This window comes from Prionailurus bengalensis, chromosome A3 (assembly GCF_016509475.1).
Source record: "Prionailurus bengalensis isolate Pbe53 chromosome A3, Fcat_Pben_1.1_paternal_pri, whole genome shotgun sequence".
NCBI classification, from domain to species: domain Eukaryota; kingdom Metazoa; phylum Chordata; class Mammalia; order Carnivora; family Felidae; genus Prionailurus; species Prionailurus bengalensis.
This window is the reverse complement of record NC_057354.1, coordinates 126,942,592-126,958,499: the sequence shown is the minus strand read 5'-3', so window position 1 is coordinate 126,958,499 and position 15,908 is coordinate 126,942,592.

Here is a 15,908-nt window from a genome sequence, read left to right as displayed (position 1 = left end):
TACAGCCCAAAAGGGTTGAGATAATGCACATTAAGGACACATAGTAGGTGCTTAATAAACATTAGTTTCTTCCTCTTTCTGTTCCCTAATATGGCACTCTTGGCTAAGGTTTCATTATATAAGATGAACTGAAGCCTTGGTATTTATTTAGTGAATCTGAATAGTGTGAACAGTAAACCAGATGATTCAGAGGTACAATCTCCTTGCTCTCCACCTCATGCTTTGCCTGAATAAACTCATAGTGGTTCATCAGTGTGGTATTAAATGCCAGTGCTGCTCTGAGGTCAAGAGCAGCCTCTTCCATCCCTCACTGATTGCTGGTACAGACCTTTTCATCTTTCTCTGATGATCATGTGCATCATGAGGCAGGAGACACCTGAGCCTTGGGAGTGTCTTTAGGCAGCTACAGACTTGACATTCGTGATCCAATATTGCCTTCAAACAATGGGGGATTCTAAAAACAACATGGACCCAAAATAACCTTCATGAATGCGGTATTTGAGTGCTGACAGTCATCACCATGGTCGATAAAAGGTTTGGCAAAGGTTTCTATCCCTCACTGAGCATCCGACTTCTACAATAGAGCTGTACCAGTGTGTCCTTCATTTCTGATGGTTAAATGTTTCAGCCTATCTCAGGAAATTGTGTGCAATCAGCGGGTCTAATAAAGCTGGAGTTTTAAAAGTAATTTAGACGGCATTGAAATATGCTGCTGTATTTGGAATGGCAGCTGTACAATAATAATATTACACATGTGCTTGGCATTGATGCTTTATATGAATTCACCCACTTAATCTTTACAACAACCCCATGAGGTAGGGTGCTGCTCTCATCCTCACTTTACCATTGAGAAAAGTAAAAAACAGAGGGGTTATTTCTTGTCCAAAGTCACACAGCTAGTAATTAGGGAGCTAGGATTTGAATCCAGGCACCTGGTTTGACCTCAGAATTCATGCTGTCAATGACTATAATACACTGACTCAATACTAGTTTAAGTCCCATGACTAATGGTTATTTAGAAATTCAATTGACAAGATTTTGACGATCTCAAGTGGCTGGGTTTAAACACATACAATAGTATGACTTCCAAATTTGAGCACCGAGAATTGTTTGCTTCTGATTTCTTGGTGTTGCTGTTATTGTTGAGGCCCTGCTCTGTGGTGAAGATTCTCTTGGGTATCCAGGAGAAGACTGGAGAATTGTTCCACATGATCATGTTGAGAACTGCGAAGGGTCTGAAATTTACCCTGCTTGCATAGTAACAAGTTAGTCTGCCATAGATTCATGGATGTTGGCAGAGGACACATGATTCCTGGGCCAGAGACAAAGGGCAGTTCATCAGTCACAGCAAGGGAAATAACTAGCATATCAGCATTTATATCTGCTCCCTGAGCCTGTCTCCATAGGGTGATGCAAAGTGGGCCTGAAGTGAACACCTGAGCTGAGGAAACACTAATCTTTCATAACGGGAAGCAAGCATGTCTGTCCTTCACTCTGGAGGCTGATTTTTACGTTTATTGTACTGAACAGTAAACCATCTGCCCTTTTGTTATGGACAGCAATATCTGGAAACACTCTATCTTTCAAGGCTGTTTGCTCTACAAATATCTTTGAAAAAGTAGACCAGAATGAAGGCATTTCATGGGTCTCTTGTGTTTCTTCTCATCTTGTGAACATGAATTGTCTCCCAATAGGTCTCTGTACTTCCAAGAATCTAGAATTTCAATGTGTGGTTATGAATAACAGTCATAAAATAATATCAGACTAATATACAGTATCACATAGTCTGGACGGCAAATATAAAGGGCCTCTTGGGAGGAAAAGTCATGGGGAGCTAGGGTGGGTGGGTGTAGAAGTCTTTTTGGATCAGGAGAGATTTCTCTAAGTCAGAATACATTGGAGAGTGAAATAATGGAGAACATTTTATGCTGTGTCACAGCTGAGGCTAGGTACTCCACCATACAGGATACTAGACTTGCTAGAAGATTTGGGTTCTAGTCATGACTCAGTTGTTTATTAGTCATGTGCCGCAGGCAATCCCTCTGAACCATCTGGCTATTGTTCATTGACTTTTACTTTCCTTTTCTATAGGGTATGAATACTTATTACCTGCAGATATAGGGATCAGAATTTCGGTCAATATCATAGTAAAAAATGGAGAGACTTTTGCTTACCTACAGATTTAATGGGGAGTTGAGAAAATGAGTTGGATTTTCTTTATATTGAAGAAAGTTTGTGGTCTGGCCACAATTTATCCAGATTCTTTGAGTAATTGTTGACATCTTCTATCTTTACCATTAAGACACAGGCATCTCATCTCCCTTCTCATAGCCCACATTGACTTTCCTCTCTTTGTTAGTGTCACTATTGCTATCAATCCATCGCTTGTACCCATTGTCCAAGGATGAAGTTCTGACTCCATAACTCTACTCACATGACCTCTGAGAGCTGGCTCAGGTCTGCCAGTCTCTTTCTCCATTAGACTGTAGGTTTTTAAAGAGTGGGTAATAGGTCCTCAGTGATATTTGTCCAATGAGTGAAGGAAAACAGTTGATTCTATGAACAAAGGAATCTTTGGATCTCTAAGTCAAGACCCTCATGGTGGATGCTCAGCAGATCATGGCCTCGTTGTCACTACCGCACGTGGGCTTGAAGAGGAAGGCAGTAGGCAGGGCTGGCTCTGGGTACAGACTGTCTTCTCCAGCTCCTCCTTACCTTATCACCTGGCACATTTCCCAACCCTCTGATTTACCCCTTTCTCATAGGGGATTAGTCAAAGGTAAAAATCAGGATTAGAAAGAATTGGCAGTGGGGGGGGGGGGGACGAATCCCATTTAGCCTAACCTTCTGTCCTTCCAAGGGCATCTTGATTTTCAGAGAGGCCTCATAAAGATCCCAAAGGCTGAGACCTCCTTCCCTGAAGGAATCACGGGTGGTGGGATTCTAAGCAGTAGGACAGAGAAGAACATAGTATCTTCACAACAGAGCTCCATCCCTCTCTGTTCTGTCCATAGGAATGAAAGTAGGTTCTGCTCGCTGATAGTTTAAGCCAGCTTTCAAGGTCACGATGAAGGAAAATGATCCGTATATGCAAACCTAGAGCCAGTTTTGAAAAAAACAAGCATTACCAGGAAAGGCTATAAACAAGTTTATTTTCCCAGGGTGGCTTAGTTTTCATGAGTCTGAAACCTCAAAGGACTGAGGTGTGTGCCACCCCTTTCTGAGGCACGCAGCGTGTTTGAGGACTCTGTGGGCATTCATCGTTTCCATCCGTGAATTCTCAAGAGATGTGCAATTCAGTGAATTGGTGGCTCTTAGCTGGGAAATGGCCTTGATATGGACCACGGAGCAGCAGAAAGCCATTTTCCCCATGCCTGAGTTCCAGGAGGGAGACTTTGAACATGGGGACTTCCCTGGAGACATCAGAGCAACCAGTTACAATTGCTGTCACATTCCGGTGCTTTCTACGATTTGGTATTCTATAGGGTATCTGTGTGCACACAGGTACACATTTTGCATGTTAGAGGAAAAAGCCAAAACTTGGTGGGGATTACCCTGGTAATCCTGGATTCCGATCACTTACTAGCTGAGGGACCCGTATAACTACTTCCACCTTCAGTTTCCCCATCAGTCATGTGGGGATGATGAAGTCCACCCAATTTAGTCATCGGGAGAGTTACGTGAAATGACAAGTACTTGGTGAGGTACCTAGTGAACAGCAGGTGCTCTGTAAATGGTACCTATTGTTAGTATAGAAACAGGCCACATTCACTTATTTGTTTGTTTACTTATTTAATAACACCCCACCTCATCCCCCCACCTAAATACTGGGGAAGCGTACAGAGAACACGCTCTGATCTGCTGACTTTGATCAGAACAGATTGAAAGAGAGATGCGAGACACGAGAAGATAAGAATGAATTAGATGAAGAAAAGGTGGCAAGTGTAAAATAAATGGAAAACCCTGCATAGTTACAAACTTAAAAAAAATATGGTACTTAATTATGTGTGCTCCCACTTGTTAGCGGAGGGTTTTAAAGTAGTTTACAAAGATACGTCACAACAGAATTAAAATGACTGCAGTATATGCATTCGTGCCCTGACTGCTTCTCCAGGGGACTTCAACTTATAAACTTAAACAAATATCAGGAAGTTACTAATAATGAGAAAGAACAAAAATGAGTTAGCAGAAGAAAATTGAAGAGAGTCGAGATGCTAAGTGTGGGGTTTCTGTGTGCAGCGAGTGGCCCCTGGAATCTGTCCTGACCTTTGTCTCACATGCATGAACACCTGCAGGGGCAAGCTGAAGACCTTGAACATGGCATTCTGTAGTCATCTGGCTTCCCCTGCTTTGCTTGCAATCAGTTCCCCTTCAGCTTCCGCCCTGACTCTCAACTCAGATTCCCCTGCAGTCCTGCTCCTGCTGTCTGGCTTGTGCACCAAACCCTTTTCTCCCCTACTCTCCCAGGACTCTGGCTCAGGACCCCTCCAGCACTCTGTTCCTGGCTGCTCCATCTCAGTCCCCCATATGGGCAGGTGCTGTCTGGGAGAATGGGATATCCTGCACCGTCTGTCGCCCCACACCCACACTGATTGATGGCCTGGTCTGGTTTTGTCATTTGCATATGTGTCTGGCTCACCAGATCAGCTGCCGTGGGTGTGGAGCCCGGCTCTGGGGCCTTTTGCCTCTCCTTACTGTGGATCAAGTCTTGGACTACTTTATGTGTAGTTAGTGGTTTCCAGAAGTCACTGACTGGCTTGGCAATTTGCTGATGGGACACTGTGCATGCATACTCAGGGCAATCATTTTACAAAGGATTCTCAGGTTTCTGCCAAATGAAATATTTAGACACAGAGGGCTTGCTTCTTTGCTGCAAAACAGCATCATCAACAACACAAGCAATGATAATGACAATACCTTCAAATTTTGAGCATTTCTGCGACAGGAATTGTGCTAAACACATTATACTCATTCTTACAAAATCTCATGAGTAAGGGATAACTGTTAGCACCAGTCGCCAAACAAACTCAGGTACAGAGAGGTTAGTTGATTTCCCCAAATCAATAAGTATTAAGTTTAAACAGGATTAAAAACTGTCTTCCTGACTCAAAGGCCAGGTTGCCCACACCACTACACCTTCTGTTTACTCAGTGGCATCCATGACAGCTAAGGGACGGCTGCCTGGAAAACCTGGGGAGTCTCATTTTGGGGTCCCTCTGTAACAAGTGCCTCAATCTCTCCACATTCTTCATCTCCAAGTAGCTTCTTTTTTTAATGTTTATTTATTTATTTTGAGAGAGAGAGAGAGAGAGAGAGAGAGAGGTGGGGGAGGAGCAGAGAGAGAGAGAGAGAGAGAGAGAGAGAGAGAGAGAGAGACAGATAATTCCAAGCAGGCTGTGCATTGTCAGTGCAGAGCCTAACACGGGGCTCGAACCCACAAACCATGAGATCATGACCTGAGCCAAAATCAAGAGTCGGTCGCTTAACTGACTGAGCCACCGAGGTGCCCCCAAATAGCTTCTGAAGTAAGTGTTCATTCAAAATGAAAGCATTTGCTGTAATACTAGTCACAATCTGTAGCGATTTATTTATATCTGCACTCATTCTGCTTTCTTTCCAGCTAGGAAAGTCAGCCTTTCTCTTTTTTTTTCTTTTTAAAATATAATTTATTGTCAAATTGGCCAACATACAGTGTGTAAAGTGTGCTCTTGGTTTTTGGGATAGATTCCCATGGTTCATTGCTTACATACAACACCCAGTGCTCATCCCAACAAGTGCCCTTCTCAATGCCCATCACCCACTTTCCCCTCTCCCCCACCCCCCACCAACCCTCAGTTTGTTCTCTGTATTTAAGAGTCTCTTATGGTTTGCCTCCTTGCCTCTCTGTTTGTAACTATTTTTCCCCCTTTTCCTTCCCCCATGGTCTTCTGCTAAGTTTCTCAAGATCCACATAGGAGTGAAAACATATGATATCTGTCCTTCTCTGACTGACTAGGAAAGTCAGCCTTTCTCAAAGCCAGCCTCTTCACCTTTCTGTCCATTTGTTCATTCATTCATTCATTCATTCATTCATTCATTCATTCATTCTATTTATCGATCATCCCTGCACCATGTGCTGGGGAATAGCCGTTTGGCGGCCTTCGGTGTTAGTCCTTCCTCCTTCCTTCAGGACTTCCATCCGTCTGTCACCCCCTTGCCTGTCACTAATGCCCCCTCTTTTTGTCACTGTTCATTTCTACAGACATGTCCAAATGTTTTCCATCCTTTTCCATCCCCTTCTTTTTATCACCTTACTCTCGGCTTCTGAGCCAAGCTTCTAAAGAATTGCTAGGGCTCCAGCCTTCCCTCTCCTCCTGTACCTTTACTTCCAGTTCCTGCGGCCTGGAGCCCCCTCGCACCCCACACTGGCCTCCTGGAACTGCCCTCACCAAAGTCGCTCTATTGCACACTCACGTCCACACCACACTGATCTATCTGGGCAGCTTTGGTCCTTCCCTTGTTCTGGAACTATCCTTGCTGTCTTTGACCCGACTGTCTGGATTTTTGTAGTCTTCTGAATGTTCTTTCTCTGTCTTCTTTAGGGGTTGTTCACTCTCTGCCTAGGACTAAAGGTGGGTTCTGTGCAAGCTTACCTTTGACCCACAACCTCCTTTCCCTCCATGTTCTTCCTGTGCAATCCCATTGACCCCAGAGGTTGGGGCAGACATTTCTATTTCTGTACTCATTCCCCTGGGCTTCAGATGGACAAAGAACTCTCCCATGGAGCATCCCCACTGAGATATCCCAGGTCAAGTCCCAAACTGAGCTCATCATCTCCCCAAGGCGATGATCCTTCTGTCCTGTTGGCTTCTGAGAATGGCAACACTGTCCACCCAGTCACTCCAGCCAGAGGCCTGGATGTCATGGCCCAGAGCTGCCCAAGTCAGGTCCTCCTTCCCTCTCTTTCTTCCTGCCTTCCAAATTTCCATATTTCCCATGTCTTGTGCTACTTAGTGAGAAAATAAAATAAAGCAAAACAAAAAACAAAAAAAGAACTCTAAAAAACAAACAAACCCAAAGTCTCAGCCTCTGGTCTCATGAACTTATACTCTAGGGGGAAAGGCTGACTTTGATCAAAGTACTGTAAAAAGAAGTGTAACCTGCATTTGTGATAAATGTTGGTATGAGAATGTAAAATGAGAATCTTTCCCATGGAAAGTGAGGTTTAATTTGACACTGAAGGAAAAATATATGACAACTAGCTAAAGGGCAGAGGACAGGTGCAGAGAGAACAGCACATGCAAAGGCCCTGGTGAGAGGCAGCCAGTGCACTGAAGGAATCTTTACAGGTCTGGGGTGGCAGCCACACAGAAGAGGGGGGCGTAAGTGAGGCTGGGTGGGGGTGGGGCAGAACATGCAGGGCCTAGCAGGTCGGCCCAGGGGCTCTGGTCTTGACCCCACAAGTACATGGGAATTGTTTAAGGGTTTTATTTTTTTTTTTTCATATTTATTTTTGAAAGAGAGAGAGAGAACATGCGAGCGTGTGCAGGGGAGGGGCAGAGAAAGAGGGAGGCACAGAACCTGAGCCATCAGCACAGAGCCCAACACGGGGCTCAGACTCAGGAACTGCATAATCATGACCTGAGCTGAAGTGAGACACTTAACCAACTGAGCCACCCAGGCACCCCTGTTTAAGGGTTTTAAACAGAGGAGTGACATGATCCTGTTTTCATTCTGTCTTATGGCATGGAGAGTGAGAAGGGAGGAGAAAGTGAGGGTGTGGGGGTGCTAGTTAAGAGCTGGAGACCATGGCAGCTTGTTAGTATGCCCGATAACCACTAAGAACAGAGGGCTATGGGTCACTTTACAAAAAGTCAATCAATTTGTGTTGAAATAATTAAATTCACCTCTCCGAGGGGAGTCACCTGACTGTTCAATTATGTGAGCCCTGTTTCTTGCTCAGGAAATTCATGAAATGAATTAACTTGAATCTTCCTGAGGAAGCTGTTTTGCTGCTACATAAGGCTGTTTCCTGCAACTCCTCCATGGGCACCGCCACCCCCAGTCTCCCCCCCCCCCCCGTTCCCTTGACACCCCCCCCCCCCACCCCGCATGCCATCAGATGCCAGGAGCCAGGAAGTTGCTCTGTCAGCAGTGCCCTCAGAACTTTATCCAGGGGTATCAGTAGTGACCCCCAGTGGCCGAGGAAGGCCCCCCTCCAGATAGCCATAGTGTCTCCGGGACTGGTGGCAGCTTCCTCTGTCCTTGGCTTTGGGGACCTCTGCCTGAAGCAGCTTCCTGTTTGCGCTGAGGCTCTGATACCAGTGGCCCAGCAGGGGGTCACATGCAGGCTGGGTTAAATGAGACCACTTTTAACTGCCGAATGGACTAGGGTTTTAAAACTAATTAATTTTTTCTTATCATTAAACTTTAGAACTGAAATGTGGAATGCGGCTGGAATCTGAGTGTGAAATGCATCTTGCATTTTCCCTGTGGCATTCCTTCCTCCTCTGAGTTATGTGGACATGGGAGTGGAGGAAAGCCCAGTAAATGTTTGTTGAATGAAGCTGCAACCTATTCGTCAAGATTCTAGGAAGCTTCATCTTGCAAGAATGTCAGAGCAAGAAGTAGATAGCAAAGGACATTAGGGCATCCTGGGGAAAATCCTAATCATATAGAAGGATTTGGTGGGACCAGTAGAGTGCATGGCTGAGGATGGGGGTGTCACGCAGAAGGGCAGAAACTGAGGGGCATTTGGTGGTGAGGGCTCCACATGGAGAGTGAAAGATGGAATAGCAGTCCTGGATTACCAAATTTGGGGGGAGGAGACATAGTGATGTGTGTTTATATTGGAGTAATTCCTCCGAGTTCTTCAAAAGCCTTCACCAAAGTTCAGTATTACCCTTCAAAGTCTCTGCAGTTAGATTGGTGTCTTATTAGATGGATCAAGAGGCAGAGGCATGTCTCAAGGAAACAGACATTTTTTTGGTTTTGCACATAAATGAAAGTGTCTAGACTGCTTCCCTGTGCTGTGTTTCTGGAGAAATCTTGGGGTTGGCCCTGAGCCTTGCCAATATTGCAGGCTATTGGGGGACCAATCAGTACAGGGGTTTGAAACAGAAATGTACATTGGCTCATTCTGGGCTCTCAAAAACTCAGAGGCTGTCAGAGTTGGAAGTCATTCCGGAGAGTATTTAGCATTTTAAGATGGGAAATTGAGGCTCACGAAGGAATATCACATATTAACACATAACTTGTCAAGGAAAAGCAAGAACTCGAACTTGACATTCTTGGGACAAGAGCTCTTTTCTGTTTCACTTCATTTTCCCGGTTCTGCGGGGTTCAATCCTTAGGTTCAGTAGCCTTGGTAAACATGAATTAGAAACTCCCTGTGTCTATTAAGATTCTTTGCAAACAACAGAAACAATTTCTAGCTAACTTAAGCAAAAGGCGGGAGTTCATTAGAAAACACTAGGGAGACTCACAGATCCAAAGGAAGAGCAGAATATCAAGCCCGGAGAGGACAGGATGGGGGCAGTGGCGGTGACCCTCCCTAGGGCCCTCGCTGGCTGACTCCAGCAGCTGCGCTTGTGGACTCAGATGAATCCTGTGTTTCTTAAAAAATTTTTTTTTCCTCCTCTTTTACAATCTGAATGGAAAGCATCATAAAGAACCGAAAATTGCTACAATGATTCTTGTCTGTTCAAAAGGTTCAGAACTTTTTTGATGACAAAGATAATTTTTGCTACATTATGGATTAAACTTATGGAGTACTGTTACGGGCTGAATGTTTGTGTGGCTCCAAAATTGATATGTTGAGACCCTAACCCCTAAGAACATGGTATTATTTGAAGGTGGGGCCTTTGGAAGGTTTAGATGAGGTCATGAGGGTGGGGCCCCCGTGATGAGATTGGTGTCCTTTTAAGAAGATACCAGAGAGCTTTCACTCTCTCTCTGTCATGTGTGGACACAGCAAGAGGGTGACTCTCCACAGACCAGGAAGAGAATTCTCATCAGGAACGGAATCTGCTAGCACTTTAATCTTGGACTTCCAGCCTCCAGAACTGTGAGAAAAAAATACCTGTTGTCTAAGCCACTCAGTCCATGGTGTTTGTTATAGCAGCCCAAGCTGACCAGTACCCTGACTAGTACCCTCTTGTGTACAAATGACCGCACACCCAGTCATGGCTGATATGAAGGTGCTAGTTTGCTAATGGCTCCACTAGCAAGAAATATCTTCGGGGATTTTTTTTTTTTTTTTTTTTGTAAATAGAGAATGTGGTTGAAACTACGATTTTGGCATTTTGCTTCTGAAACTCAAAGTACAGAAAGTTGTCTACAAATAGTACATACCTTAATTTTTCATTTTTAAAATTTTGTTGATATTAGCTTTTATTTTATTTTATTTTTTTAAGTTTATTTTTTTGAGAGAGACAGAGACAACATGAGCAGGGGAGGGTAGAGAGAGAATGAACCAGGGCAGCGCAGAGCCTAATGTGGGGCTCAAACTCTCAAAATTGTGAGATCATGACCTGTACCAAAACCAAGAGTTGGATACTTAACCAACTGAGCCACCTAGGCAGCCCTGTACTAACTTTTAATATAATTATTTTTTTTTTTTTTTTTTACTTTATAATGTACACAAATTTCCCATGCTAATAAATTACGTTCCAGCAACAGAACTGCAAATAATTGCATGACCTTAGGGCAAATTACTTTACTTTGAAATTTTTAGTTTCATCTATAAAATGAGGATATGGGGACTGAGCAGAACACAATGAAAATTTCTCTTATGCTTATCATATATTGCCAATTATTTGTCTAGTGATAGTTTTCCTCACTAAATTTGAAGCTTCCTGGAGGCAATAGTCTACCTGATAACATTTTTGGCATTGACTGGTCAAGCTTCAGTTGCTACCCAGGCTCTTAGGTAAATATGGGAGTAAATCAGTACCGGAAGGAGGCTGGGCTGGGCTTCCTTGGTGGACTCTTCAGCTCATTACTGGAAGACAACTGGCATGATTTTGTTGTTTGGGAAACATGGCTGTTTCGGTGTCTTTAGTTTGGATGCCTCTTTATTTATATCCCAGCTCACTCTGTAAAGTGTTTGAGATGTGACAGATGTCAATTGTTTCTGCTAAGCTTTTGCTCATAGGGACAGCATGTGCAAATTTGGATGGGGGTGAAAAGGGGTGCATGTAGGGGCTTCCTGGTTCTCAGTTATGCCGTCCTAAGCACTTGGAGCCAAGCTGATGCTATCTGTGCATTAGATGGATCACAGTGACAAGCAGATGTGCCTCTGTGACCTCAGTTGCACGTAGGCACAAAGAATCCAAATAGCAAAGCCAAATTTACCTTAATCATCAGTGGGAGATTCTGTCACCCAGGCAGAGTGGGCTCTTTTAGTTGGAATGGTATAGGACAGAGGACTGAGCAAGGCCAAAATATTCAGTCCTGCTGTTCCCTATCCCATCTGCTTATATTTCATTCATTCATTCAAAACACATTCATTGAATACTCCTGTGTGTCAATCCAGTTCTTTGGCTAGTGCTCTGGGCAAGATAGGAATCAGGAGCCATAGGAGAAGTTGGAAGAATCTAATCCCACCTGGGTGGGATGGGGCCAGGGACAACTTCCCAGAGGAGACTGACTTATGCCAACTGGATGGATGTGTCATTATTTATTAGGTAAGGATGGCTGTGCATTGGGAAAGATGGGAGATTGTTCCAGGCTGAGGAAGTTTTGGTCAAAGGCAACACTGAACGAAAGGGGGTGTGTTGGGTTGTGACCTGGGCTCAAGAGCTTGAAATTTATCCCATGTCCAGTGGGAAATCTTTGAGGGAGCTTAAGCAGGGAATAACCTTATGAGATTTGTATTCTAGAAAGCTCTCTTTGGTAGCTGTGTGAACAGGTGGAGAGAGAGCGAGGGTGGTAAGAATAGATGGAAAATGAGGTGAGGACATATAAATGGGACATGTAACAATCTTCTTCAACTGTTCTGCAACAGGCTACTCAAGTTTAGAAGCGAACAGTATGCAGGCAGTTTCCAGAAGTAAAGTGGGATCTTATTTTAAAAGTTCTCATCTTGGGGTGCCTGGGTGGCTCAGTTGGTTGAGCATCCAACTCTTGATTTGGGCTCAGGTCATGATCTGGTTTGTGAGTTCGAGCTTTGCGTCAGGCTCTGCGTGAGCGTGGAGCCTGCTTGGAATTCTCTTTCCCTACCCCACTTGTGCTCTCTCTTCCTCTCTCAAAATAAATAAACTTAAAAACGAAAAACAGAAGTTCTCATCTTTTAGATTGTCTCATAGCCCAGACTTGCAGTGGCCCTAGAATGGGGCCCCTGTGTACACCCACCTTCCATTACCTGCAGAGGTGCCATGGAGTCTGGTGTGGCTCGGTGTCCAGAATGGTTTCCTTTTATACTTCTATTCCAGTTTTTTTTTTTTTTTCCTACGGGAGTTGGCCATGTGACAGGGCCCCTCTTGGGTCACATGCCTGGCTAGATCTCGACCCCAGTGATGCCAGGAGAATAAAGTGTGGCAGCACTGGGGCTCCTGTCTGAGTGGCTGAGGGACTGGAGAGTCTTGAGGCCTGTGTTACAGGCATGTGTCACAGTCCTCTTTCAGCAGGACTGCGCTGCACAGGTAGGAGCCCCCTCCATTTTCTGCTGTGGCTCTGGTCAGCAGGCCAGCCTGTGTGACCCAGAGCACAGTGCTGCCAAATCTGCCGTCTCAGAGCTTGAGAGGAGCGGAGGCTTCTTCCCAGTGGCTGGGCAGGGGCATGGGGAGGCAGCTCAAGGCTGAGGCTCTCCCTCGGCCTCTTTGGGGACTGCACCTCTGCTACCCTTCCCTTGCACTTAAAAAAAAATGTTTATTTATTTTTGAGAGAGAGAGAGACAGAGTGTGAATGGGGAAGGGGCAAAGGGAGAGAGAGAGAGAGAGAGAGAGAGAGAGAGAGAGAGAGAAGAGAGAGAGAGAGACATAGAATCCGAAGCAGGCTCCAGGCTCCCAGCTGTCAACACAGAGCCTGATGTGAGGCTTGAACCCACAAATCATGAGATCATGACCTGAGCTGAAGTCTGATGCTTAACTGACTGAGCCACCCAGGCGCCCCTCCCTTGCACTTTTATATCAGCCTCATCATCTGTCTGTCCACCTCTACCTTCTCCTCATCCAATACATATTGGTTATACGTTCATATTCGTTTGGTCTTCCTGACCATGTCATTTTAAAAAAGCAAATTAAAAAATTTTTAAATTGTGTTAAAAATACACATAGCACAAAATTTACCAACTTAACAATTTCTAAGTGTACTGTTCAGCTGTGTTAAGTGTTTTTACGTTGTTGTGCAACCAATCTCCAGAACTCTTTTTATCTTGCAAAACTGAAGCCGTGTACCCATTAAGCAACAACTCCCCATTTCTCCTCTCTCCAGCCCCTGGCAACCACCATCCTGCCTTCTGTCTCTGTGACTTTGACTATTCTAGGTACCTCACATAAGTGGAATCCTACAGTATTCGTCTTTTTGTGGCTGACTAGCTTATTTCACTTAGCATAATGTCCTCAACATTCACGTGCGTTATTGCATGTAACAGGATGTTCTTCCTTTTTTAAGGTTGAATAATGTTCCGTTGTCTGGATACACCACCTTTTGGTTATCCGTTCATCTGTTGATATACACTTGGGTGCCGGCTTCTGCCTTTTGGCTATTGTGAATAACGCTGCCATGGACATCAATGTACAAACCAGCCACATCATTTTTTGAACCAAGTCCCATCTCCAGAGCCCACCCTGCCTTTCCCTCATCCAGAGAACAACAACATGGCAGCTCTTTCTGCTCTCTGCCCAGCCACTCTCTATCCAAGGTGGCCAAAAGGAATTTCTGTTCTACAAAGATAGTCTATGTTCTTTCACCTGGACTAGTTAGCCTTTGTGCTTCACTCCTCCCAGTTTTTTGAGGGGATTCTTTGTGAATTTTCTTTGTGGAAGTGTTGTCTCTCCATTTCCTTTGCGTTGTTTGCTTCTGGGAGGATAGAGCAGGAGCATCGATTGTAATGAGGGGGAAATGCTCCATAAGGGTCTCTCCCAAGGTGATCAGAGCAAGAGAAGAATGCTCTACAAAGGGGAATCCCGTGGCTTTCCAGTGGGGGAGTAAAAGTGGATGAGGGAGGTGTGACGCTTCTGGCTCCTTCAGCCTTTCCTGGATTGGAAGAACATGACCAGGTATTGCGAACAGCAGGCCGCGGAAGGAGCATACGTCAGGTGCCAGGGTAATGTGTGTCCTGCGCATATGAGGGAAGAGGGCCTAGAGAAAGAGAGCATGGTGGTATGAGAGCTGCTTGCATGAGAGCGAGAGACGGCAAACAACGTCTGAAGGTATTTCTAGGATGCTTTTTTGAGTAATGAGATGTGTAGAAACCTCTGCACTCATGCCACCTTTTTTAAAATTTTACTTTATTTTATTTATTTATTTTTTATTTTTTAAAATTTACATCCAAATTAGTTAGCATATAGTGCAACAATGATTTCAGGAATAGATTCCTTAGTGCCCCTTACCCATTTAGCCCATCCCCCCCTCCCACAACCCCTCCAGTAACCCTCAGTTTGTTCTCCATATTTATGAGTCTCTTCTGTTTTGTACCCCTCTGTTTTTATATTATTTTTGTTTCCCTTCCCTTATGTTCATCTGTTTTGTCTCTTAAAGTTCTCATATGAGTGAAGTCATATAATACTTATCTTTCTCTGACTAATTTCACTTAGCAAAATACCCTCCAGTTCCATCCACGTCGTTGCCAATGGCAAAATTTCATTCTTTTTGATTGCTGAGTAATACTCCATTGTATATATATACCGCATCTTCTTTATCCATTCATCCATCAATGGACATTTGGGCTCTTTCCATACTTTGGCTATTGTTAATGGTGCTGCTATAAACATGGGGCTGCATGTGTCCCTTTGAAGCACACCTGTATCTCATGGATAAATGACTAGTAGTGCAATTGCTGGGTTGTAGGGTAGTTCTATTTTTAGTTTTTTGAGGAACCTTGATACTGTTTTCCAGAATGGCTGCACCAACTTGCATTCCCACCAACAATGCAAAAGAGATCCTCTTTCTCCACATCCTCACCAACATCTGTTGTTGCCTGAGTTGTTAATGTTAGCCATTTTGACAGGTGTCAGGTGTTATCTCATTGTGGTTTTGATTTGTATTTCCCTGTTGATGAGTGATGTTAAACATTTTTTCATGTGTCGGTTGACCATCTGGATACCATCTTTGGAGAAGTGTCTATTCATGTGTTTTGCCCATTTCTTCACTGGATTATGTTTTTTGGGTGTTGAGTTTGATAAGTTCTTTATAGATTTTGGATACTAACCCTTTATCTGATATGTCATTTGCAAATATCTTCTCCCACTCTGTTGGTTGCCTTTTCGTTTTGCTGATTGTTTCCTTCACTGTGCAGAAGCTTTTTATTTTGATGAGGTTCCAATAGCTAATTTTTGCTTTTGTTTCCCTTGCCTCTGGAGACTTGTTGAGTAAGAAGTTGCTGCGACCAAGATCAAAGAGGTTTTTGTCTGCTTTCTCCTTGAGGATTTTGATGGCTTCCTGTTTTACATTTAGGTATTTCATCCATTTTGAGTTTATTTTTGTGTATGGTGTAAGAAAGTGGTCCAGGTTCATTCTTCTGCATGTCGCTGTCCAGTTTTCCCAACACCACTTGCTGAAGAGACTGTCTTTATTCCATTGGATATTCTTTCCTGCTTTGTCAAAGATTACTTGGCCATACGTTTATGGGTCCATTTCTGGGCTCTCTATTCTGTTCCATTGATCTGAGTGTCTCTTCTTGTGCCAGTACCATACTGTCTTAATGATTGCAGCTTTGTAGTATAGCTTGAAGTCTGGGATTGTGATGCCTCCTGCTTTGGTTTTCT